Source organism: Podarcis liolepis (genome assembly GCF_965112155.1).
Source record: "Podarcis liolepis genome assembly, chromosome: 10".
In the NCBI taxonomy this organism is placed as follows: Eukaryota; Metazoa; Chordata; class Lepidosauria; order Squamata; family Lacertidae; genus Podarcis; species Podarcis liolepis.
In genome coordinates, this window is record NC_139562.1 from 27,971,552 (window position 1) to 27,995,666 (window position 24,115).

The 24,115-nt window shown below is 44.9% G+C and overlaps 1 long non-coding RNA gene across 1 annotated transcript; it reads left to right on the plus strand.

Annotated features, from left to right (window-relative positions):
- The first annotated feature begins 10,133 nt into the window (after window positions 1-10,133).
- LOC310687302 lies at window positions 10,134-11,760 on the plus strand. Its single transcript, XR_014516369.1, has 2 exons — window positions 10,134-10,270; window positions 11,199-11,760. It is a non-coding gene; the product is annotated as an uncharacterized lncRNA (long non-coding RNA).
- The last annotated feature ends 12,355 nt before the right edge of the window (window positions 11,761-24,115 follow it).

Here is a 24,115-nt window from a genome sequence, read left to right on the forward strand (position 1 = left end):
TCTTAAAAAAGAAGATGCCAAATGTAGAGCTGCTCTTTAAACCTCATGGTTTTCAGTCTGTGATTGTGGCCTCCTTGAAAAATCCAGAATAACGGGTGTGCACTTCTGTTTGTGACATCAGTTTACCTCATTGCACAAACATACTAGCTCTTTTGCTGCCCTTTTATCTCATACTATGGGCCCTGGGCCTCATCAGTTAGTTCTGGAACCACATGGTAGTAGGAGGTAAAACATGGTGGGTTTTTTTTACTACATTCTGCCATTTTACTGTATATAGCTGTATGAATCAAGGCCACTCTGCTATTAGCTTACCAATATTGCTGCTTTCATTCTTGCTGTAGACCAGAGCTTTCCAAACTGTGTGTCACAACATGTTAGTATGTTGGCTGCAGTGTGTAGGTGTGTCACACAAACGCTCCCCGCACTCCTCCCAGGGCTGGAAGGGGGTTAGTTTAACCTCCAGTTTGCTAATAAAACTGAATTACTGTGTCGCGAAATGATGCATGTCTAAAAAGTGTGTCACCAGCACGAAAAGTTTGGAAAGCTTTGCTGTAAATTGTTGTAAATTGCCAGGGCCAGTCCAAAGCATTTGGTTATCTAAGGCAGAATAGCAAATAGCACATACCCCTTCCTTCTCCAAAGTCAAGGTTCATAATGCAGTATGCCAGCTAAGTTACTTTGGGGCCTAAGGCCAACAACAGCAATCCCCAAAGCAACTTGCCCTTCCCTAGCAGTAAAAAATACAATAACAATAAAATAACTATTTGCTGACCTCAAACCTTAAGTCTATCTAATGGTAGGGCCGGCCCTGGTAAGTCATTTGGGTTGCTAGTTATTGTTGCTGCTTGTATATCAGAAATATATGCAGGAAACTTCAGATCTGAAATGACATTTCCCTCAATTACTATGAATATATGTGATGATGAAGAAGAAGAGTTTGGATTTGATATCCTGCCTTTCACTCCCTTTAAGGAGTCTCAAAGCGGCTAACATTCTCCTTTCCCTTCCTCCCCCACAACACTCTGTGAGGTGAGTGGGGCTGAGAGACTTCAAAGAAATGTGACTGGCCCAAGGTCACCCAGCAGCTGCATGTGGAGGAGCAGAGACGTGAACACGGTTCCCCAGATTACGAGTCTACGAGTCGCTCTTAACCACTACACCACACTGGCTCTGACATGTGATGCCATGTGTCACGAGGATCCCCTGCTCTGTCATGCGTTATCTCAAAAGTTGTATTTGCACGTTACATGTACCGAAAACAAATATAACAAGTTTGGCTTCCTCCTCCACCAGGCCTCCTGTTTCCTATTCTTTCCCCTACCTGAAGAGGACAGGGAAATTCAGCCTGAAGTATGGCAGGGACATTGGAACAGACCTGGATCCTTAAGACTGCAGCTTTCAAATAAACAAGATCCTTATTCAGATCTGGAGCCTGCAAAGTTCAGCTGGCAGATGAGTGTGATGCCAGCAGGTGGAATACTTGCCACTGAAATGTTCAGACATTGCAGTCTTTATGCACTCTTAGTTAGGAATATGTACAATTTATGTAAGTGCTGGAGATGGGGGTGGCATCACACAAAAGGTTGGGGGCAGAATTGTGCCTGCACAAAAAGGATGAATTACTCCAACAGGATCCCATGTCAGTGGTCTTGTACCATCCACATCATTAGTACAGCTGTTCAGCATAAGGGCTACTAAGGTCCAGTCCCAGCACCAGTGAAAGAAGACAAGTTGAGCTAGCACCAGTGACAGAACCTTCCCTTTGAACTGATAAGCTACTGGTTCAACACAGATATGGAACAATTTAATGTACAGAAGGAGTTTTCAAATTTTGGTTTGTAGCCTACTTGGCTTCATCTGCAGTAGTAGCTTGGTGGATCGCAAGTTTCATAGGCCTCTAGCTCTCCAGGTTTCACATGGTATAAAAAGGCACCAGTTGTTACTTGGGGTAATTAAGAAAGTCATTTCTAGTGTGCTGAATGCAAAAGGGGCTCCCTCGGGTCTTGTGCAGCAGAACCTTTAACAAAGGCTTCCTTTTGGATTGCTAATTAGGCAGTGGAGTTAAACTGGTGGTAAAACCAAAATAAATAAACCCTAAAGAATTCCAATTAAGCAGTGTGGCTAGAATCCTTTCTCATATTAACTGTTTAAGATTCTTGCTCTCTTGATTATTTGACAGTTCTCCTGTTGTCAGGGAAGTCTTGCTGAGCAGAACAATTTCTACTTCTCTAATGTGAAAAAGTACCTTTTTAAAACCTTTTCATAAGACATGGATATGCCTCTTCTGTTCTTTAACTCCCCCCACCCCATTTAAACGGCTTTTTTTTTTTTTTTTTACAAAGTGGTTAGTCATGCTGCAAGGGGTACCTGTCTTCTTAATTTATATATAGCCAAAGTTTGTTTTTCACCCTCTTAAAATCACCCTGCATTTGAAAATATACATCATATAAATTAACATATGTACAAAATATATGTAAATTTGTGGTCATCATGGGCCTGTGCCTGACATCCCTTAAGTATTTCGCAATGCCCCCTGACTGCTGGAGAGAATTATCAGCTGATTTTTTTATTTTACTTTTGGAGACCCTTTGGGAAATGCTCAGCTTGCTGTTCACAGGAGTTTGGGGAAAACTGAACACCAATCATTACTTCTTCCTTTCCTTTCTACAGTATTTCTTTTGATGTGTAGGCTGAGTGAAGACCCCGCTGGGCCTTAGGTCTCACTTTTTTCCCTTCCCACTTCCTTGCATAGTTACTCAGCATGCCTTCAGGTACAGCCAGCTTCAGGGAGTTCATGCAGAGAAGGGAGCGGCCTCTGTGCTTTGCCCCAGGAAAGGGAGCTAACAGTTGATCCTGATAACATTACAATGACTTCACTGCTTGGCACAATCCAGCTGGGAAGCGGGGTGCCAGCAGCAATCATACTAACAGCAATTTTCCTCCAAGTGAGTGCAGAAAACATAATCCAAGAATTGCAGAGAGAAGGCACTTGAGGGGGCAGAGAGTCAGAGGAGACCTGTCATTTCTTCTCCTACCCAAATGCTTCTCTGTTCTCTACCTCCCAAGAGCTCTGGGTCTCCCAAAGCGTGCCGTAGATTACAGGCAGGCCTTGTTCCAAGTTGTTATATATGTATTGTTTTCATTTATAACTGAGTCCCTGGAGGACAGCTGTGGGAGGTCACTCAAAACCTTTCACCTTTTGTACTCTTAAATTAGTTCAACCCAGCTCCTCTATCTTTGCATGGAAAAAGTCTACAGACATGGTGGCTGGGTCAAGGCTGTCCTGGCAAAAGTGGATAAACACATAGCTTGGCATAGAAACATATAATTTGTGCTAAATATCCTACTTCATAATTGGCTTTTTGTGCATTCAAAGCTTGCTTCCAACTTTTTTCCTTCTGCAGTAGTTCCCAAGCTGCAAAACCCTGCAAAAAGAGGATAGAGGTGAATTTACTCTCTCAAGTCACAAGGTTGCTTTTAAAAATGCTTTTACAGCCTTAACTCGTTCAAGATGCCCTTTGACTCACAGTGAACATTGTGCAATTAATTCCGAGAGACATGGAACGACAAGTCCTACACCTTAGCTCCTCTAGGGACATGTTTCCAAAGAGGTGCAGACACCTGATATGTCCTTTATATTTTTGATGTCTTCTGTCGTGCCACACCATCAAATGAGCAGGTGCACTTACATGCCAGAGTATTTCATACTTTTCCTGAAGGGAGATAACCACATATAGTAAAATGCATGATAACTGCATTGTGTGAAGTGCAGGAAGTATCTGTTTCACGAAGATACATTTTGGGCATCCTTGTGGCAAAGGAAGAATTTGTGGCCCCATTCACACATTGCAGTAAATGTGTATCCTCTAACTGGAGAATACCCCATTGCAGATAATTGGTAATGTATGGATTGTAAATAGTATTTTATTGCCTTCCTTCACCATCTCTTTAGTATTCCAAAAAGTGCAATAGTGGGGGGTGCCTTCTCCAATGTGCAAACTACAGACTGTGAATATAACGCTGGCACTGTGACACAATCAGAATTTGTTTTAAAAACAATCACAAAGCAAACATCCACATGACTTCTTAAAAACAAAAATTTTAAGTGTGGATAAATGAAAGTGCAAGTTCCATAAAAAGAGATATTTACAATGAAATATACTTCAAACTTTGCAAAACAGGCACGTTCCTGTTAGGAAATTCCCCCCTCCAGGAATCTAAGGGAAACCTAGTCTTTCACTGGTGAAGTTAGGGAATTTTTGGCTCTAGGCTTAAGGCCTTATCTCTTTCCTCTTTTAGATTGCATTTTGTATTACTTCTTTACTTTAAACTGTGGAAAGCCAGCTCTGCTGTAATTCCCAGTCATTCTGGGAATTCCCTGAGACATTCTACTAAGTGCAGCCCTAGTTAAAATATGCAACTTGCCCTTAAGATCAGACTCTGTACCTGAGGACTAGTAAGTGGCCAATTTTTAAAAAGGGATCCGGGGGGAGATCCTGGAAATGAGAGGCATGTAAGCTTAATGTCTGTTTTAGGAAAACTAGTTAAAGCATTGTTAAAGATAAAATTGCTAGGCATACAGAAGAACAAGTCTTGCTCAAGAGGAACCAGCAACTCTAATAGAGTTCTTTGAGAATGTAAACAAACATAAAGACAGAGGTGATCCAGTTGACGTAGCATACTCGGACTTTCAAAAAGCTATTGACAAAGTACTTCACAAGAGACTCCTAAGTAAACTTAGTGTCATGGAATAAGATAACCAGTCCTTTTGTGGACCAGGAATCACCAGTGGGAATAGTGCTGCTGCACTTAGGTCCTGGTTTCGGGGTTCCCAGAGACATTTGACTGGCCACTGAACAGGATGCTGGACTAGATGGGCCACTGCTGGCCTAATCCAGCCGTGCTCTTATGTTCTTATCTGCCCCAGGACCTGTCCTGATGGCACCACTGCAGGCTCTCCTCCATAATGTCTCATTAAATTAATTCTGTTGCCTCATCTCTTAGATCGGTTTTTTTGGTTGCCACTGAAAATCCCGTCCTCTGAAGAAAGGCTTATTCAGGCATGAGAGAGTGGAACTCCTATAATCCTTCCATTGTAGTACTTGTTTGTTTTGGCATGCTTGGTGTACCCTGACCATTTTGACATCCCTGTGTGAATGAAGGTATCTTTAAATGTCTAGAAACTGCATTGCACAAGGCCAGCGTAGGCTAAAATAGAAGACTCAGGTGAATGTGCTTGCCAAGTCATTTGGGTTAAGAACCTTTTGTTCCTTAAGAAAACACAGGTTCTGCTTGGCTAGATTTTAGGCCTGCTTATTATTTGTTACACTGGCATTCCACCTTTCCTCCAAAGGTCAAAGCAATGTACATCTCTCCCCATCCAATTTTATCTGCGTAACAATCCTGTGAGGTGAGTTAGACTGAAAGATAGTGACTGGATAAAGTCACCAGGGAGTTTCATGGCTGAGTGGGAATTTAAACTTGAATCTCGCTAGTCCTAGTCTGACATCACCACTATCACCACATTTATATTCTCAAAACTACTGAGACCAGGCTGTTATTCAAGAGTTGAAATCCTGAAACCAATAGCTTCATCTCACATCATTTTGCCATTGCACAAACCAAAGTTGCTCCTTCCAATTTTTAGCAAGCCCTCTTAAGATTCCCTTGTGTGAGGGTGCAAGATGTGGGAAGGGCATTTCTGATTTCCAGAAATTTGGCTAGCAAGTCCTAGACAGAAAGGACTTTATATGTGGTGATGGTTTCATTCCCCTCAGAGAGTCATCTCCCAACTCTACAATTCTAATGCTTTCACCTGGCTGGAATGTGTCCTTGAACTGTGATGATGCCTCTTGCTTCCTCAGGTGTGCATGTGTATACAGAAACCTCTGCCACTTATCTGGATGGAATGCAGCCCACTGTACATGCTAGGACCCATTGGTCCACCGATTTTTGCCTCGACTGCTCTGCACCCAGTGTTTTGCCTCTGGCCCTGCCTACCACTCGCATGCAGCCCCCAGAAAATTGACCATGAGTGAATGCGGAAGGTCCCCACCCTTGTTGGAATACAACACTGTACTGCACAAGATGGGCCAAAGGACTCAGTATAAGGAAGCTTCTGTTGCATCTTTGAGTACTTTTCTCCCATTGATTTAATTAATTGATTTATGATATTAAACATCTAACAAATAATTTTACTTTTGAATGCTGTGGGTTATGGTTTATAGTGCTGTTGGTTTTAAGATTTCTTCTCTTATTGGTTTTCTTTCTTAATGCGACTTTCATTCACCACACAAGAGAGCATCAAGCTCCCTACGATGTAAATTAAAAGAAACACCCCTCTGCCTATTGATATCAGGCAGGCGTATGCCGTTTAATCAAGCTGCTGTGGATTTTGATCTCTTCGAGTATTCTGGTATATTTTAACGTGTTGCAATCTCCACCACCCCCGAATTGGTGGTTTTATCTTTTTTTTGCAAACCGCGCTGCAAGCGGCGTATAAATCGTGCGAAAAACAAACGAATGCAAAATATAGAGTCGCGCCTCCCTCCTCTTCGGGGCGAGGAAGAGCTCGCGAGTGGGGCCTCCTCCCGGCCAGGAAGATGTGCAGAGACACGCCGCTCGGAGACGAACTGCAACCGGCAAGGGCGGGAGGAGGAGAAAAAGAGGTGGGGTGGGGGTAAGAGAGAGAGCGCGCGCGACAGAGAGAGAATTGCTAACTGCAGGCAGGCGGGATCTGGCTCGGCTGGAAAGGTGCCCTGAGCAAAAACCCAGCGCGAGCGGGCAGGTGATGACAACATCGCCGCGCTATTTATGGTGCGTTGTGACAATCGCGGCCTTATATGGGCAAGGCGAGGGAGACCGGCGGGACGCGCGCTCTCGCCCTCGCTCTGGGAAGAGGGAGGCGCCTCGAGGGAGGGAGGCGCGCGCGCTCCCGAGCCCCGCGCCTGTCCGGCCTGAGAGAAAACCCACTGACCTCGTTTCCTTGGGAAAATCCCTCTCAAATCCAGCTGCGACGAGAGGCGCCCACCTGACTCACACACTCTGAGTGTGCCGGATTTACGTATAAGCCAAACAAACCTTCGGGCCCCACTCTCTTGGGGCTCCCCCCCCCCCGAAAATTAAAGGGGGGAAACCTGGATGTACATTTCCAAAATATAAGATAAAAAAACAAATAAAATAAAACCTACATACAGCAACAGTGGCAAATGGCTTTAGATACCTATTAGGTCCATCAATTACCATATAGCATATGTTCAACACAAAAAAACCCAGCGACAATTTGTTGTTGACAAAGGACAGCTAGACATATAAAGGGCCCCATTACCTTCAGTAGCTCAGGGCCTCATCAAACCTAAATTTGGCCCTGCTCAGCGACCCACCCTGTGATCACCTTTTCCCCTACCTGGCCGCAAAGCACCACCGGATGCACTGGCTTCGTTGATGCAACTGGAGGCAGGGGTGGGGTGGGGTAGATCACCCTCCTTGAGGGAGAAAGAGGCTTTGCCAGAAAATAATATTATTTTAAAAACCCAAAAAACCCTTAGGCCCAGATCTGGTTGCCATCAGAGATTACAACACAAAGCAAGGAAGCTGTACTTTGCTTGCACTAATGACTGCCGAAGGGAAGGGTGAGGAAGAGGCATAGATCAGCCACATGCTCGCCCAGAGGTGGGCAAGTGTGGCCATCCAGATGTTGAGGGACACCAACTCCATCAGACCCAGCCAGCATGGCCATTGGTCAGGAATAATGGGAGCTGTAGCCAACAATGTCTGGATGGGGCAGCGGTTATGGTACTCGAGTTTCAAGAGTTGTTGTCTGCCCTCCTAGTAACCCACCCAAGAACATCACAGCTCTTCGGAAAGTTTAATTTCCCAAAAGGCTGGAAGGACCGCGCAGCCCCTGCTCTGTGTTTCTGGCTTTCTCAAAGTGGGTGGAGTGGGGCTGATTGGATTCCCTCAGTGGCAAGCGAAAGGCGTTTTGCATATGCTCAGAGACAGGCATATGTGCGGCATGATGGGAAAGCGCCCAACTCATTTGATAGTAGAAGTAAGTTGTCCTCTCTCAGCATCCCATCTGTAATGGGGATGATGACCCGTCTAATTTACAGGGTTGTTAAAAGATTGCAGCATAAAGATACTTAATAGTTTCCAGGTTTGAGTCCTGGCATGAAAACATATTTAGGGACAAAGCCCCAGTTCAATGTAGTGTTGCAATCCATTGATGTCAGCGGGATTAACAACAAAGCCAATAGGGTCAAGAAGCCAGTTGGAAAGTCCAGCTCTTGGAATATAATGACTACTATTTCTAAACACTCCCACTTCCCTCCGAATTTTTACCATTTACTTTTTTGGGAGATAACTGGCAAGACTCCTAGAGCTGAAAGGAGGTAGAAGGTTAGCAAGTCAAACCACTCTTCCCTGAAGTCCTTTTGTATTGGGGCTCCTAACGATTGAATAACACAATTCAAAAGACTATTGCTGTTAGCCTGCCATAGCAAAGCAAAACAGCCTTAATAGCTAACACATTTTTAGTAGTATGAGATTTTGTAGACAAGGTCTTGCTTCATCAGATGCAATTAATGAAGTGGAATCTTGCCTGCAAGAGCAATTCCACAAGAAATTTCATGTCATATGTTTCTAAACATGTTTCCTCAAAAGTAAGCCTCTCTCGGTTCAGGTTTAAGTAGAAGCTCCACTTTGAAAGCTGGGGAACCTGAAGAATTTGCTAGTAGTTGTTGTTTTTAAGTCAAAACACTGTCGTATTTAAGGGTAAAGACTTTCTATTGGGCAATAATGAAGAGTACTGCTTATAGAAGCCCAAAGTTATTGTAACAGTACCACAAGCACATAGCTTCATTAACATATAAGCTGTATTTTAAAAAACACCATAGTACTAAGCCTTAACTTGTTAGAAAATCCCTTCCTGGTCATAAATACGACAATCACTTAAAGCCTGAGCATGAAGCAAAGCACACCCATCAGTTCTCTCTGAGCCCCCCTCCAAATACTAATTAGGGCACAAGTCCATTGCCAATTGACAACTAAAACTCAACCTGCTCTGCTCCTGTTCTTTTAACAGTTTGGCATGCAGAAATCAAAAGAGGATTTTCTGGGCCTGGCTCTAAAACACTTATTGCCTGCTAATTGCTGCAGATCCCACTGCTGTTAAAGCTAGCAAGGCCAGCTCAAAACCAGGCAGCCCTACAAGTGCATCCCACCCAGTGTTTTGCCTTGAGTTGCAGAGCATATGAAGTAAAGGTTTTTTAAGGGGTGGTCCTGTTTGAAGCTGTGTGAACATATTCTGGATATGCAAGAATGAATGCCTGTGTGGCTTTGTCTATGTTATCTCGGCTCAAGCAGCTCTGCAGCTGGGCAGCCACAGATCTAGTTTCCCTTTGTGTCCCCGCAGAGATGTTTACATTTAAGCTAAGGTCTGGTCAGGTAGCTTCTACATTACTCATCTGCCAGTTATGATTATGCTCCTGCAACCTTGAAATAGTATATAAACCTTGCTTTCAGCTAGTGGGGAGAGATGACAGACATCACTGCTTTTGTATACCTCTACGGGCCTTTGCTGCTCTCATCCCACAGCTGTGAAGCACAACCTTTCAAAGCATGCAGAAAAAATAAGTAGACTAATAGACTAACCAAATGTTTTAAAAATGGCATCAGTGTGAGAGAAAGAATCCAAGACACTGAGTGCTGAAGCCCGTGGTAATATATACTATATAATTAATGTCCTACTTGATAGTCTCTCTTTGGTGTTCCAGCACCTACAGCAGAGCTTAAGAAAAAAGAAATGATGTAAAAGGGTTTCTCTGAATCTCTTAAGAGTGGTTTGGAACCACTGATGTATGTCACTGAACAATAAAGAGAAAGACTTCTGTGATTGGACAGCAAGTTGCTGTTGTGGCGCCCTCCTTGTGGAATGCCCTCCCTTCAGATGTCAAGGAGATAAATAACTATACAACTTGTAGAAGACATCTGAAGGCGGATCTGTATGGGAAAGTTTTTAATGTTTGGTGTTTTATTATGTTTTTGTATGTGTTAGGAGACACCCAGAGTAGCTGGGGCAACCCAGCCAGATGGGCAGGGTATTAACAACAACAATCTCCTTTTGCAGCAGCTGAAGTACAAAAAGCCACCACTACTCTTAGCAGTACAATCTCAGGACTCAGCTATTGTGATGTGAAATGCATCTTTGCAAATAACATCAGCTGCAGAGGGCTGATAGATAATTAAGATGAACAGAGCACAGAGTGGGGTGGTAAGTGTTAAATTCATCCATGGTGCTTGCTCTGAGATCCTGTTAATTATTAGTTCAGGTGGAATTGACGGAACAGCTGATGGAATTCACTTTTTTTATTTTAAAGCTTGCATGTTAAACGTAGTGCTGCATTCAACGTCATGCCTCTTTCGGCCCTTACACATGTTTGGCGCTGGAAGCAAAATCTCAAAATAACCCCCTTCCCACTCATTCATTTTAATGAACCCAACCATGGAGGCTCGCTGCAGGAAAAGGGTGGAAGACTCTTCTGAAATACTCCAGAGCAATTGCTTGAGCCCCACCCTTCCCAGAGCAAGATGCCAAGGTTGCCTCTAGCTACTTTGTAGGAGGGCTTCTCCACACAAGCCCAGCACATACAAACAGAGCAGACAATGCCGTTTCTGGTTCCCACTGCTTTAGGTTGGGTTTTGTTGTCCTAGCGCAGTAACTTAAAACCAGGGTTCCCATCCCTGAAAGAATATCTGCTGCCCCCTCCCCCATATTTGGTGGTGCTGATGTTGAGGGCAGCAGGAACATGAGGAAGAGTATCTGAAACTGCAGCCAATCCCATCCAGTTCTGTGGCTCAAGAATTGTCATGGGGCCCCAGTTCCTTTTTATTCCCAACCTTCACAGAAGACATTTCCTCCCCTGCCTCTCCCCAGTGTCTCTTCTTACTGCTGTTGCTTTAGTTTAATTTTCATTTTGTTGCCAGGAGGTTAGGGGGGATGTCAGAGTCAACATCTGCAATGGAGATAACATTCCTGCCTAATTAGTGGACTGTGAGCAGAAAGGACTTCCTGTCCCCTCCCCCGCCCCTTAAAGGACAGCAAAACCAGCTTACACTAGAGAAGGAAGGTCCACTCTCCAGCTTGGTGATGTGTCCATCAATACACTCCAGGGAAACTTCTTCTTTCTATTTTTTTGCAGGGTCTCTTGTTTCCCACAGTCTGAGTTCATCCTCCTACCGCAAAGTTAGCAGTTGCTACTTGGAAACATATTTGGAGACTTAAGGCATTTTTAAGTGTCTTGGAACACCAGAAATGCTTTGAAGCTTTTTCCAATTCTGCTCTGTTATAGATACCCAGGCAAGGACTTTCCAGACACGCAAGGCATACCATGCAGGGGTGTTGCAAGATACTTATAAAGACTCTGGGGACCTAAAATGTGCCTATGCTAATATAGAGGGGTAAGTATAGTCTGACTTTCCAAGGAGAAGAGCAAACCCTGGTTCTTTCTACCAGGGTTTGCTCTAAGCTAAGAGGTGCCAGCAGGATTTTCTGGGCCTGGTCAGCAGGATGTCTTGCAAAGCACAAAGCCAGTGAGACCCCAGCTAGCCATGAACTTAATTTACAGAAGCTCCAGATCCACACACAGCAGCAGCCTTTGCCAACCTGGTGCATCTCCAGAAGTTTTGGACAACTACTCCCAAACTGGACACGGTAGTTTCATTAGAAATGGATAGGACAATAAGAAAACGGACTCAAAAGAAGGTAGACTATCTTTGACTTTTTTCAACCTGGTGGGGAATTTAAAATTGACTGATGTTTGGCAATTTAGACACCCATTTGAAAGAGAATACACCCCTTATGCAAAGCAATCAATCTGCCAGAAGAATTGACTCAATATGGCTATCAAATGAGTTACCGGTAATACTGAGAATAAAAAGAACTGAAATACAACCAAAGACTTTATCAGATCACAATCCAGTGTTATTAGAGGTTAAATTTAGGTGGAGGTTAAATAAAAGTATTCTAGATAATCAAGTAACCATGCAAAAAGCTCTCTCTTTTCTGATCTAAAAATTTAATAGTTGGCAGGAATCCTTAGGCTTAGTCAAATGGAGGTTACCTGAGCATTTCTCAGGCTGGCCCTTAAATCCACGTTTCCAGTTTCCCATTCCATTGCTCATTCCTGCTCAGCTAACAGCCAGACAAAAGTGTCTCCTCCTCCAATCTTGGTTTTGCAGAGCCCCTCCTCCCTTGTCTGTGTGCCCTCCATCCCTTTCTCTTGCACAATGACTCTTACCATCACAGAATCTCCTATGTGTTGTCTGTAGTTTTATGAACATTGTCTGTGTCACCGGTGAGTGCTGCTGTGAATCATGCATGACAGCATAGCTTCCATTGTTGCTAGGTTTGATTTCACTGCTAGGAAAGTGTAGGTGTCCCACTAACTTTACATCAGTGCCCGATAAGACCCAACATAGCGGCAGCAGCCATCTTAGCTGGACCATATGATTGCACTGAAAGATGTGTGAAGTGGTCTGAAATGCAGGACAGGAATTGCTTGTCTGTAGCGGCTCCAACCTCATGAAATTTGCTTTTACTACTAAGAATGCCCTAACCTGATGTTTCAAAGCTACCTTTCTGGGCAGGGAAGATCCATGGTACAGCTGCTGCTGCCTGCAGAGCTTCACTAGTGTTGTGGTGAGGCAGTGCGGTATAGTGGTTAGAGTGCTGGATGAGGAGCTGGGAGACCAGGGTTCAAAGCCTTACTCACCCATGAAACTCACAGGGAGACCTCACCCTAACCTTCCTGCTGTGAGGATAAAAAGAGGTGGAGAACCATGGCCAGTACCTTGAGTTCCTTGGAGGAACATTGGTATATGAATGTAATAAGGCCTCCCCCTGACGTGACCCCCACAGCAAGCACCCTACTCTTGGTCCCTCCATGCATGAAGAATCACAAGTGAGTCAGTACTGGTGGTAGAAAGCTCAGGGGCTGCAGGCCTTGGCCCAGCATACCTGAAGGAGCCTCTCCACCCCCATTGTTCAGCCCAGACACTGAGGTCCAGTACTGAGGGCCTTTTGGCGATTCCCTCACTGCGAGAAGTGGTTACAGAGAACCAGGCAGAGGGCCTTCTCGGTAGTGGCACCCGCCCTGTGGAACGCCCTCCCATCAGATGTCAAGGAAATAAACAACTACCTGACTTTTAGAAGACATCTGAGGGCAGCCCTGTTTAGGGAAGTTTTTAATGTTTGAAGTTTTATTCTGTTTTTAATGTTCTCTTGAAAGCTGCCCAGAGTGGCTGGGGAAACCCAGCCAGATGGGTGGGGTAGAAACAACAACAACAACAACAACAACAACAACAACGTGTAGCAGGCAGCTCAGGCCTACAACCCTTCAATGCTGCTTCCTGCTCAATAGTATCTGCTGCCTAAGGCAGTTGCCGCATGCTGCCCAATGGCAGGGCTGGGTCTGGCTCCCTGTGATATTTAAAACAGAACCCCTTCTCACCTGCACGAAAAATGTGTTGGCACTTCCAGGCCTAATGTTTCCGGAGCCAGCCATCCCCAGTCCTTTTTAGAATGGTAGAGCTGGAAGGGATTGCAAGAGTTATCTAATCCAGCCTCCTACAACACAGGAATCAAGGGAAGTCTAATAAATTGCTAGGGGCACCACAAAATATGCCTTTTACAGAAGGAAAACTGCCAATGCTCAAAACCTCCTCCTGCCCCAACGGGAAACTAGGCAAAACCAATGAAAGTCAGACAAACAAAGCCAGACCACCTCCCAAAAAAGAAAATTGGGTAACCCAAACGACGACAACAAACATTAAAAATAAAACTGGAAGGAGCAGGGCCCAGGGCAGACTTCAAGGGTGGTGTCTGAGGGTATTGTGGTGTCCACAGATGCCATGTTGGTGACCCCAGCTGTAAGCCATGCCACCCAACTCTTCTGGTTCTGCCTAGGCTTCTTAGCAGTCTCTTCCTGCTAGCATTGCCTTCCTCCCATGTCTCTCACTCACAAGCATCTACTCTACTTGGAAGAAGCAAAGCTTGCATCTACACTACCAAAGCTCGAAACAAGTTAAAGTACTGTATGTCACTCTAAAAGACTTGTGATTAGGGATTAATATCCCCAGGGAAAGAAGGAAAAACGTGGAGAGCTAGAGAGCATGTTGTGGATGCGGGGGGGGGGGGAGAGGCTTCCTGTCCATTGCCAAAAAGCTGTTTAATTATAAACACTGAACAATAGCTCTTCTTGTTTCTGGAGCTACTAAATCAGACACCTGCAGGGCTTGAAGGACGACAAGGACCTTCCTGCATGTGTGTCTGACTTTTGAAAGAAAGAAAGAAAGAAAAAACACCCAGCAGTTTACATTCTGGTTAATCTTCTTTGTTCCCTGCTGAGTTAACAGTGAAGCGGAATATTTCAGCCTCAGAGAGGAGGATGTGGTTACTCTGCCCTGCCTCTTTGGAGATGTAGTCTCATCTTTCAGACATGTTTCTCTAAGCAGCCAGGGGGGTGATTTTCTGCATTAACCCTGAGTGAGCTCTTAGCCTCCTGCAGAGCATAGTTTATCCAGCGTTAGTCACTGCCTTAGGGGGAGACGCTGAGATCCTCCCATGATGCTCAAAAAGTACTGCATAAGACTGCTGCAGGACAGATTTACTAGCCAACTATTTAAGGTGCAATTAATTTCTACAGCACCCTCCTAGTTCAAAGTGTTTCGCAAACATCTGCCAGTTGGCACCGGCCATTACAACAGTTAAGCTTGCAAAATCATTTGTTGTCTACTCCCATCCCCAAATGCAACATGTTGTTCCTGATTAGTACAGTATTTGATACCTCCGTGTCTGAAGGTATTGTTTCACACAGAAGGTGTATCTACCAGTGCTTTCCTTATCATCAAACCCCTGATGAGGGGTGTGAGCTTTTCTTACTTGAAATGTTTCTTCAGACTATATATGGTTTTGTTTTGATTTTTTAAAAAACACATATAAGATGTTGATAGACGGGGGGGGGGGTTGTGGTGAAGAAAAGGATTTGAAAGGATTTGCAGGCGAAAGATGGCACAGATGTGTGCGGCAAAAGAGAATGGAATAGAGCAGGGATGAAGAATCTGGGGCCCTCCAGATGCTGCTGGACTGCAACTCCCATAATTCCTGTCCATTGGCCATTCAGGTTGTGGCTGATGGGCTTTGGAGTCCAAAAAGACCTAGTGGATGACAGGTTCCCCACCTCTGGAAAAGAGGACCACCCTTTGGAAAGACAAAAGCCAGCCATTGGAATAAGATGTGCCGATGCCATTTACGTAACACACATATTTTGCATCATGTATACCAATACCTATATTGGGAATGTGCAATCTTGGCTTGTGTCTAGACTTAACCAGTGCTACAAAAACCTGTATGTGGGTCAAGCCTTTATTTCCCATGCAGAAGTAACTCCTGAACAGGGATTTCATTACATGCCAAGCATAAGCACTGGGGTGCTGCAGGAACTTCTCGTAAATCCATTTCACCATATGCAAATTTAATACATGGCCTATGCCCAATCATTGGCAAAACAAATCCAGGCAAGCACTCAGCAGCATCCTACAAATGAGAGGTGCTGCCTTCAGTAGCTGCAGGTCCATGGATCATATTGCAGCCCCAATTAACCAGGTGATTTCCAGATGAGTTTGGCTACAACTCCTAGCATGGTCATGGTGGCTGCAGCTGATGGGAATTGTAGTCCAAAACATATAGAGGGCACCAGGCTGGTGAAGGTGATGCACGGCGCTGCAGTTAATACAGTGGTACCTCTGGTTACATACTTAATTCGTTCCAGATGTCCATTATTAACCTGAAACTGTTCTTAACCTGAAGCCTCACTTTAGCTAATGGGGCCTCCTGCTGCTGTTGCGCTGCCGGAGCACGATTTCTGTTCTCATCCTGAAGCAAAGTTCTTAACCCAAGGTACTATTTCTGGGTTAGCGGAGTCTGTAACCTGAAGCGTCTGTATCCCGAGGTACCACTGTAATGCGTATTTAAACTGAATTATCTCTCAAAATATTCTGGATGTGCGGAAAACTTCCGGGTTGACGCGATCTGGAAATGGCGGATTCCCTCCGAGCTGCGGAGGGAATCGGCTCTACCGAGGATGGGTCTTTGCCGCGCCGGCGACGCGGGGACCCTTAAAAACCGCAGGCGCGGAAGCCTGCGGACTGAAGACTCGGCGGGTGCCTTAAGCGCCCCCCTGATTCGCAAAGAGCCTTTTTAAAGGCTGCGGAGGGGATACGGGGGTGGCGTGGCACTGAGAGTCGATCGCTACCTTGGTAGAGCGAAGCCGCGAGCCATGACCAGAGAGCGCTGACTTCCTTCCTTGAAAATTTTGACTGAAAGAATCACCCGTGAGTAAGACGGATTGGGACTTTAAAAAATCTACCTTAAATTGGAGACGACCGGGGGGTGTGCTAAAAGGAAGTCCGCACCCCCCCTCTTGCAGACGATCTAAGCAACGACACAAGAGCTAAGCTGGAGAGCCTACCCTTGGCGGGGTGAGTTTAAAAGGACATTAACTTCCAAGATTTAACTAAAGGAAATTTTGGGCTGGAGAGTGGAGTTTTGGAAACCTTTCTTTTGTTTTAAACAACCCCCCCTCCCGAGCTCGGGAACGTCCTGCCTTTGTGCCTGCGTAAGAGCTGCGGAGTTTGACAGCTGTCAAAGCTGCCAAACGGGCGGTTTAAAGTGAGAAATTGTCATTTAAGATCCCTCTGGACTAAGACGAGTTATAATTGAGCTAAAACTGTTGGAAACAAAGTAATAATAATCAGTTAAAGGATTGTTGGTGAAAAGGCAAATAAGTAACCAGATTCCCCCTAGGGGGAATTCTGTGAAACTACAATGGATACAATGGCTGTGGAAGGAAAGTTACTAGTGGAAATCGAAAGGATGTTTCAACTGGTGGGAATCTTACAAGAGCAGAGCTTGGCCATGAATAAACAACTCGAGACTATGACCTTGGGAACAGGCAACTCTGCTCTTTGTATTGAGGACCTCAATGAGAAAGAATCCACAGCGGATTGGGAAACAATATCTACAGAGCTGGAAGAGACTAAACAACAAGAAAAAGAAGAAGTAATCCTGGGAAGTAACAACCAAAAGTTGACATCTGTGGAATACAAGCAAGGAGACGCTGGGAACATATCTACCACAAGTCTGCGAAAGACACAGAAGAAGAAGGAGGAGGTCCCAAGACAAAATGGAATACAGGATTGTAAAATAAAGAAATATGATTGGGGCCTCCGTTTGGACTTAGACTTTGAAGAGATAGACTTTGTGGAAATTCTTCAGCAGTTACGTTTGAATCTTCTTGTGGGAAGAGGATACACTTTGATGGTGAAAGAATTTTCCCAGACCCGACGACTGACATAAAGGACTACCAACAGGACAGGCGGAGAGGGACTGAAAGAGATTTGAAAGCCTCGGACGTGAGGAACCCAGGCTGAGAATCTCGAATTTGGATTTTTATTGGGAAGGGACAAAAACCGGGGATGGGAGGGAGGGAAGAAGAGACTCTTAAAAACTCTTAAGACTTCTAGGTTTGGTTAAGATGACTCTTAATTAAGACAAAATGAAAATTGATGGAAGAGAGTTTAAGTCCAACTTATGAAAATCAATTTTTATTATAAAAAGGTAATAAGATGAATAAGATTGTTAAGAGGAGAAACACCAATTTGCTGATATAATCTTGAAACTGGGATGCACGAGGGGAGGTGGGGGGAAGTCAAGGAACAAGGTCATGAAACGGGGATATGCTGATTTTATACATGTTTTTGTCTTTTGTTTTTTCTTTGTGTATGTTTTGTTTTTATAAAAGCAGAAAACCAAATAAAAATTTTATATATATAAAAAAAAATATTCTGGATGTGCTAGTCCCCTTCTGGTCCTTCAAGGATACTAAATTCATTGGTTCTGAATGACTGCCATCATAAGAGGAAACCAGTCTGTTAAGTTTCCATAGGTACAGTAAAACTTACCATAGCAATTCATTTTGGATTCTATATATAGGCATACTGATGGCTGTGAACAAGGCCAATGGAAAGAAGGAAAAATGCTGCATTTGTTTTTGGTAGGTTTCCCCCTGCCCCCCCCAAATCAAGACTATATGACTACTTAGGTGTTATATGAACCTTCACTACACTAAAGAAGTTTCTAATCCTAGGTTAAATTGCTATGAACAGTGAGATCCTGCCCATAACACTCAGGGCTTTTCCACATTTACCTTTTGCCCTGCCATTTGCAGGCAGAGGTCAGAGCTTTAACGCTCTGTGTCTGAGTATTGAGGGTTTTGTGTGTTTGTTTTTTTTGCAAAGAGCTTTCCCTGCAAAAACCTGCTCTTTAAAGCTGAATCAGAGCAAATGTCAATTTGGGTTTTCCACGGATTGTTGTTTGCTCCAACTGAACTTTAAAGAGTGGATTTTCACAGGGAAAGCTCTGGAGCAAAAAGAAGGGCGCTCGGACACAGAGCTTTAAATTGTGGACTGTGCCTGGAAAGAGCAGAGGAAAGGTAAGTGTTGATAAACCCTCAGATAGCAAGCTTCTAGTGCATAAATACTGTGTAGTGTCCAGCTTATAGGGGCAACTTGAACCTAGGCTAATCAAAACTTGGACAAGGCGGAGAAGAGCACTAGAAGAGAGATAGCTCAGACGGTAGAGCATGAGACTCAGAGTCATGGACTTGAGCCCCACGCTGGGCAAAGATACCTGCATTGTAGGGGGTTGGACTAGATGACCCTGGGGGTCCCTTCAAATTCTACAATTCTATAATTCTAAATAGTCTTGTAAAGAGACTAACCACCAGCCAAGGACAATCAGAGATGGATATCCTATTAATAAGCTCATTGTGCTAGCCAGAGGCCATGACAGGTACATTATAAAGTTCCTAAAGGCAGACATAACAATAACATAACAAATGTCAATAATATAAAGGAAGAAAAATCAAAAGTACCATCAGCTAGCTCAGCTTCAGATTTTAAACCCCAAGGCCTCCAAAACAATTGCTACAAATAACATCCTTCTAAGAGCAAACCCACTTCTCTTGAGTGCAGATCCTTACATAGCCAAAATAATACCATTAACACACACAAAGGGATGGATTGGCAGATTTGAAGGAACCTCAAGATTTGCAGAAATACAAAAAAGTTTTAAGGAGGGGGGCAGAGCTAATGGGGAGTAATCCCCAAGCAGCCCAGTGATGACTAAGTATGCTGAGTGACCACAGAATGCCAACTCATTGTTTGGGGTGAGGGGATGGAATTAAATATCCTGGGGGAAGGCAGGGCTGGGTCTCTGGAACCCCCAATGGGAACAATCCACTCCGCAACATCTTGTTGCAGCTTGCTTTTCTTTTATGTGATTTCACAGCCGACGGCTCTAACCACTGGGCTGTACAATCTCAGGCATAGTCAGGTTAAAACACCAAGGCTGACGGTCAAGGTAAAAAATATATGCATATAAAAATAAGCGAGACAGGAACATTCTTCCGTCAGCTATTTTAGGAACAGGAGGTTTCGAAGGCAGTAGTGCAGTGGTACATAAATTGTGATCACTGAAGCAGAGCAAAGCGTTTTCTGCAAAAGAGGCACTGCCCTTTTTAGTAAGACAAGACTAAAACAATGCAAGCGGGACCTCCAACTAAATGTTACAGTGCATCCCCAGTGCCTAAGAGGAGCGTTCCTGTTCCAAGGCTTCAGACAACCTGGAAAAGGAGCCTTACAGTACTTCTGCAGACTTTGAGGAGGAGAGAGAAGTTACAGAAGTGAGGAAGGCATAAAGAATACCTGTCTCACACACCCCGCCCCACAGCCCCCCAAACCAAAAGAGGGCTAAAGGGTTGCTAGCCGCCTCAAACCTGAATATTTTAAAGGTATCCAAGTGGGATCTGTAACAAAGTGTTGCAGTGTGGCTGCCAGCCAGCCACGCCCCTTTCCAGGGCATTACATCCTATCCTCCCTCCTTGCTCATTTTCCATCCCCTCCCCAACGGTATGCCTGCATCTGGGCTCACTGAGAATACTGTCCCGATGGGGCTGTTTTTAAGTCTGCCCCCCGCACTTACAATTCCCTTCCCCCTAAATATTTTTAGCAAACCTCAGGGTTCCCCCAAACCTGCCAACACTTCTTTCTCAGAGGACCTCTTTGGCTCTGGGCCTGTCTGCACTGGTCACCTGAGATGGCTATTAGAGGGGGGTGATGACGTGTCTTAAGCTAAACTGGACAGAGAAGCAGCGCTGCAACTAAAAGGGGGTAGAGGGAAAACAGGACATCTCGAGAAACAGACTTACCCCTGTGTTTTCCATCCAAACCAGCAGGCAGTTTCCCGGGATGTATTTGCTCATTTAAGACGTCCCCACCCCCACCCCCACCCCCACCCCCTGGTTTCCAGAAACCTGAGGCCTGTAGGTATTTGTTTATCCGTGCACATCCAGCCCCACAAGTCACCCACCCTCCCTGTGCCATGGAAGTCTGAGGTCCATTGCAGGGTTGCACACAGTCCCCCCCCCCTCACAAAGCTATAATTCTTGGCATCCTTAGCAAACGACAGTTTCCATGATTCTTTGTGGGGGAGCCATGTGCTTTAGATGCACTGCGTGTCATGAGAACTTCTGCCGACATGCTGCTTTAAGTGCTTCCCTTCCCAGCAGTGCAGCATGACTACAAAGGCCTTTTCGGTGGTGGCCCCTCTGAGTTCTGAGTTCCCCAAGAGGCTGCACCTGGCAACAATTTTACAAATTTTTAGATACCAGCCAGGCACTCTTAATCACCTGGGCATTTTTGTGTGTGTGTCGTTAATTGTTTCAATGTATATAGCTCTGAAAAAACTGAATTTGACAAAAGGGTGGCACATGTGAAGGCCAAAGAGCAGGCAAGCGCCCTTCTCTTGCTAGTAGTGATCAGCCAGGGCCCACAGCAATTCCCTTCTGCAGAGGCAATAAGGGAGAGGCAATTAAGTCAGGGCTGGCTGCATAACAGTAGCATCTTTGCCCTTCTGCTTCTCTGACATTTTCAATTCATAACTCAAAAAGCATCCAAAGCCTCAAGAGATTTTAGGCCATTTTAAAAGCTGCTAGTGATTTGGAGAGGGCTAGAGGGAGGAGATGCATGTGGCTCTCTTTCTTCGCTGAAATACTCACAGGCGCCCCCCCCCCCACTTTGTATTACAAAGAATCAGCAATTGTGACTGTCACAAAGTGATGCACATATTAGGGGTTGCCAGTAAATCTCCAGCTTGTTGTACACGATACCACCCAGGCCCCAGAGCCATGGAAGGAAGCGATAAAATAGCCAATTTTTTCAGGCTCTTAAATACACAATGCAAAGTCACAGTGCCTGCAGCTGTTTTTTCCTGTTCTGTGTTTATGGCAGGGCACTGAAGTGAACCACTGTAGAAAACATACCAGGCCTGCTCCCCCTCCCAGACTTTTCCTGCACGTCGCTGACAATGCCTCCCTTTGCTACAGGCAGGAAATGTGCCTGCTCCAACTATGCATAGCGCAAGCATGGAATTTGGCACCCGGGGCTGGAATTAAGTCTCGAGAAGCTAAGCTTCTATCCCTCATTGTCGCAGAGAACAGTTTCAAGCTGTGATGAAAACTCTTCAAATCTGAGACATGAAGCAGCATCAGGTCCCATGAATCATGGAGGCAGCCTTATTTAGATCCATTGAAGAAGCACAAGCCCTGCTAGATCACACCAACAGCCAATCTAATCCAATAGCCTGATTCCAGAAGTGGCCAACTGGATGCCTTTGGGAATCCCACAAGCAGGATGTGAGTTCAGCACCTTTCCTCTTCATGTTCGCCAACACCTGGTATTCAGAAGCACGATGTCTCTGATGCTGGAAGTACTATGTAGTCAAGACTAGTAACCTTTATGCTCCATGAATTTGCCTATTCCCCTTTGCTTTAAGTTGGTAGCCAGCATACTTTATCTGCCCCCCCCCCCAAAAGCCAGCATAGCCAGCATCACAGTTTGTGGCAACAACAGTAGTGCCAAGTGTCCCTTGAGACTGCTGTAGCAGATAGCAGGGAGGTCAGAGGTGGGCAGAACCAAAGCGAACTAATTCTTCTTTTGTCCCCATCCTCCTCCCTGCAGAGTTCTACAGGAGGCAATACAGAGACTAAAGAGGAGGAAGCTGACGCTAAGGTCGCAAGTTTGGACTGGTAGATGGAGGTGAGGGCAGACAGAGGCTGCTGGGCCAGTACTAAAAAGGACCAGCCTCCACTGGGTAGCAAGTTCCATCCTTTAACTATGCCCCGTGTTGACAAAGCATTCCTCTTTGATCTTGTCCTACTGTGCAGCACCACTGGACACACTATGAGAGAGGAAGAAGAATGACTGCTCGCTTTCTCCAGATATCACCTTCAGGTTACCGATGGACAACCCTAAATCAGAAATAAGACAAGACCCTACTTTGGCTTTCAGTGTTTTGCAACAAGAGAGAGCCTTGTAGTTAGATGGACATTGGAGGGAAAACTCTATGGAGGCAAGACACCATGGCTTGCATTTCATGCAGCTGTAATTGTCCCATCTGCACACGGATTTACACTTGTGCAATGGGATGTTCCTCCTCCCCCTGCACATAGACTCATCGAATTGTAGAGTTGGAAGGGACCCCAAGGGTTTAGTCCAAACCCCTAAAATGCAGGAATCTCAACTAAAAGCACCCATGACAGATGGCCATCCAACCTCTGCTTAGAAATCTCCAAGGAAGGAGAGTCCACCACCGAGTGTGGGAGTTCCTTCCACTGTCAAACAGCTCTTGCTGTCAGAAAGTTCTTCCTGACATTTAGTGGGAATCTCCTTTCTTGTAATTTGATTCCATTGGTTCAAGTCCTACCCTCCAGAGCAGAGGGAAACAAGCTTGCACCATATTCCATGTGACAGACCTTTAGATATCTGTCTAGCCCCCTCCGCAAATCTGCTCCACAGGGTTGGGAGATCCCCCAGAACAGATTTGCGGGGCATGCAAAGGGAAGGATGGTGGGGGGAGCTGATTTGCACAAGTGTAAATCCTCATGCTGACAGGACAGTTATTTAGCACTGTTCTTGATACAAGCCCATGCCCTTTCGAACCATTCCCAAGAATCCTTAATAACAAATACTTAACATTTTGTTTGAAGTTTCATCTACAAAATTTGATCCCCATAGCAAAACCTCTATAGCAACAGTCAAGGACAAAATTAAGAGTCCGGCCTCCTCCCTCTTCCTGGCACCATTTCCTGAATCTGGCTGGGCAGCCTCCTTGAGGATGCTGGCAGGAACATTGCTGCCTGGGCATTTAGGTCTGTCTCAAAGAAAGAGAACTCCTTTAAACTCTTTCTGATTGCCTTGTGCTGTAAGGAAGTGGGCAAAACTCCCTCCTCTCCAAGAAACCCCTTCAGATCTTGACTCTGTACATAGAGAGAAGAGGAGCATGCAAATAGCCAAGAAAGTGTTATGTGCAAAAACCAAGGACAAAAAAATGTTAGCTTCATAAAAAATCTACATGTGTCTGCAACAGAAGCATCTGTGAAGATAGCAGTGAGTGGTAACGAGCCTTTCATATTTGGTTTTTCAGGGTCAAAGCTACTTCCTCATCCAAAGAGAAAAGATGGGTGTGGCAGGTGAAGAAGCTGGCCACATGAAGGAAGCAGGCAGCCACCCATGTGGTTGAAAACAAGACACTTCTAAGGGAAGAGCAGAAGGGGAGAAGCTGGGAGGATTTACATTAAATCACGGGTGAAAACAGTTTTTTAAAAAAACAGCCACTATGATCTAAAGGTTAGAGTAGTTCCAGCCTAAAGGTATGAATTATTCGCTCTGCTGTGTAACATTTCCCCCAATAAGGTTATGGCTTGAAATATGATTCCTTTTCAAATAGCTGAGGGCAGAACCATAAGGCAAAAAGGAAAACCAGACTCTGTCTTCTTTTAGCAGCTTCTTTTGAAACCTTTGCTCAGCAGCAGGCTGTTACGTCAAACTGAGTTCTAAGAAGCCCTAATAGCAATGGGCGGCTAGATCTAAAAGCTCAGCCCTTCCCAGGTTTGCAGGTGTTTTCAACACAGGTTTGGCATTCTATAAAACCATGTATAGG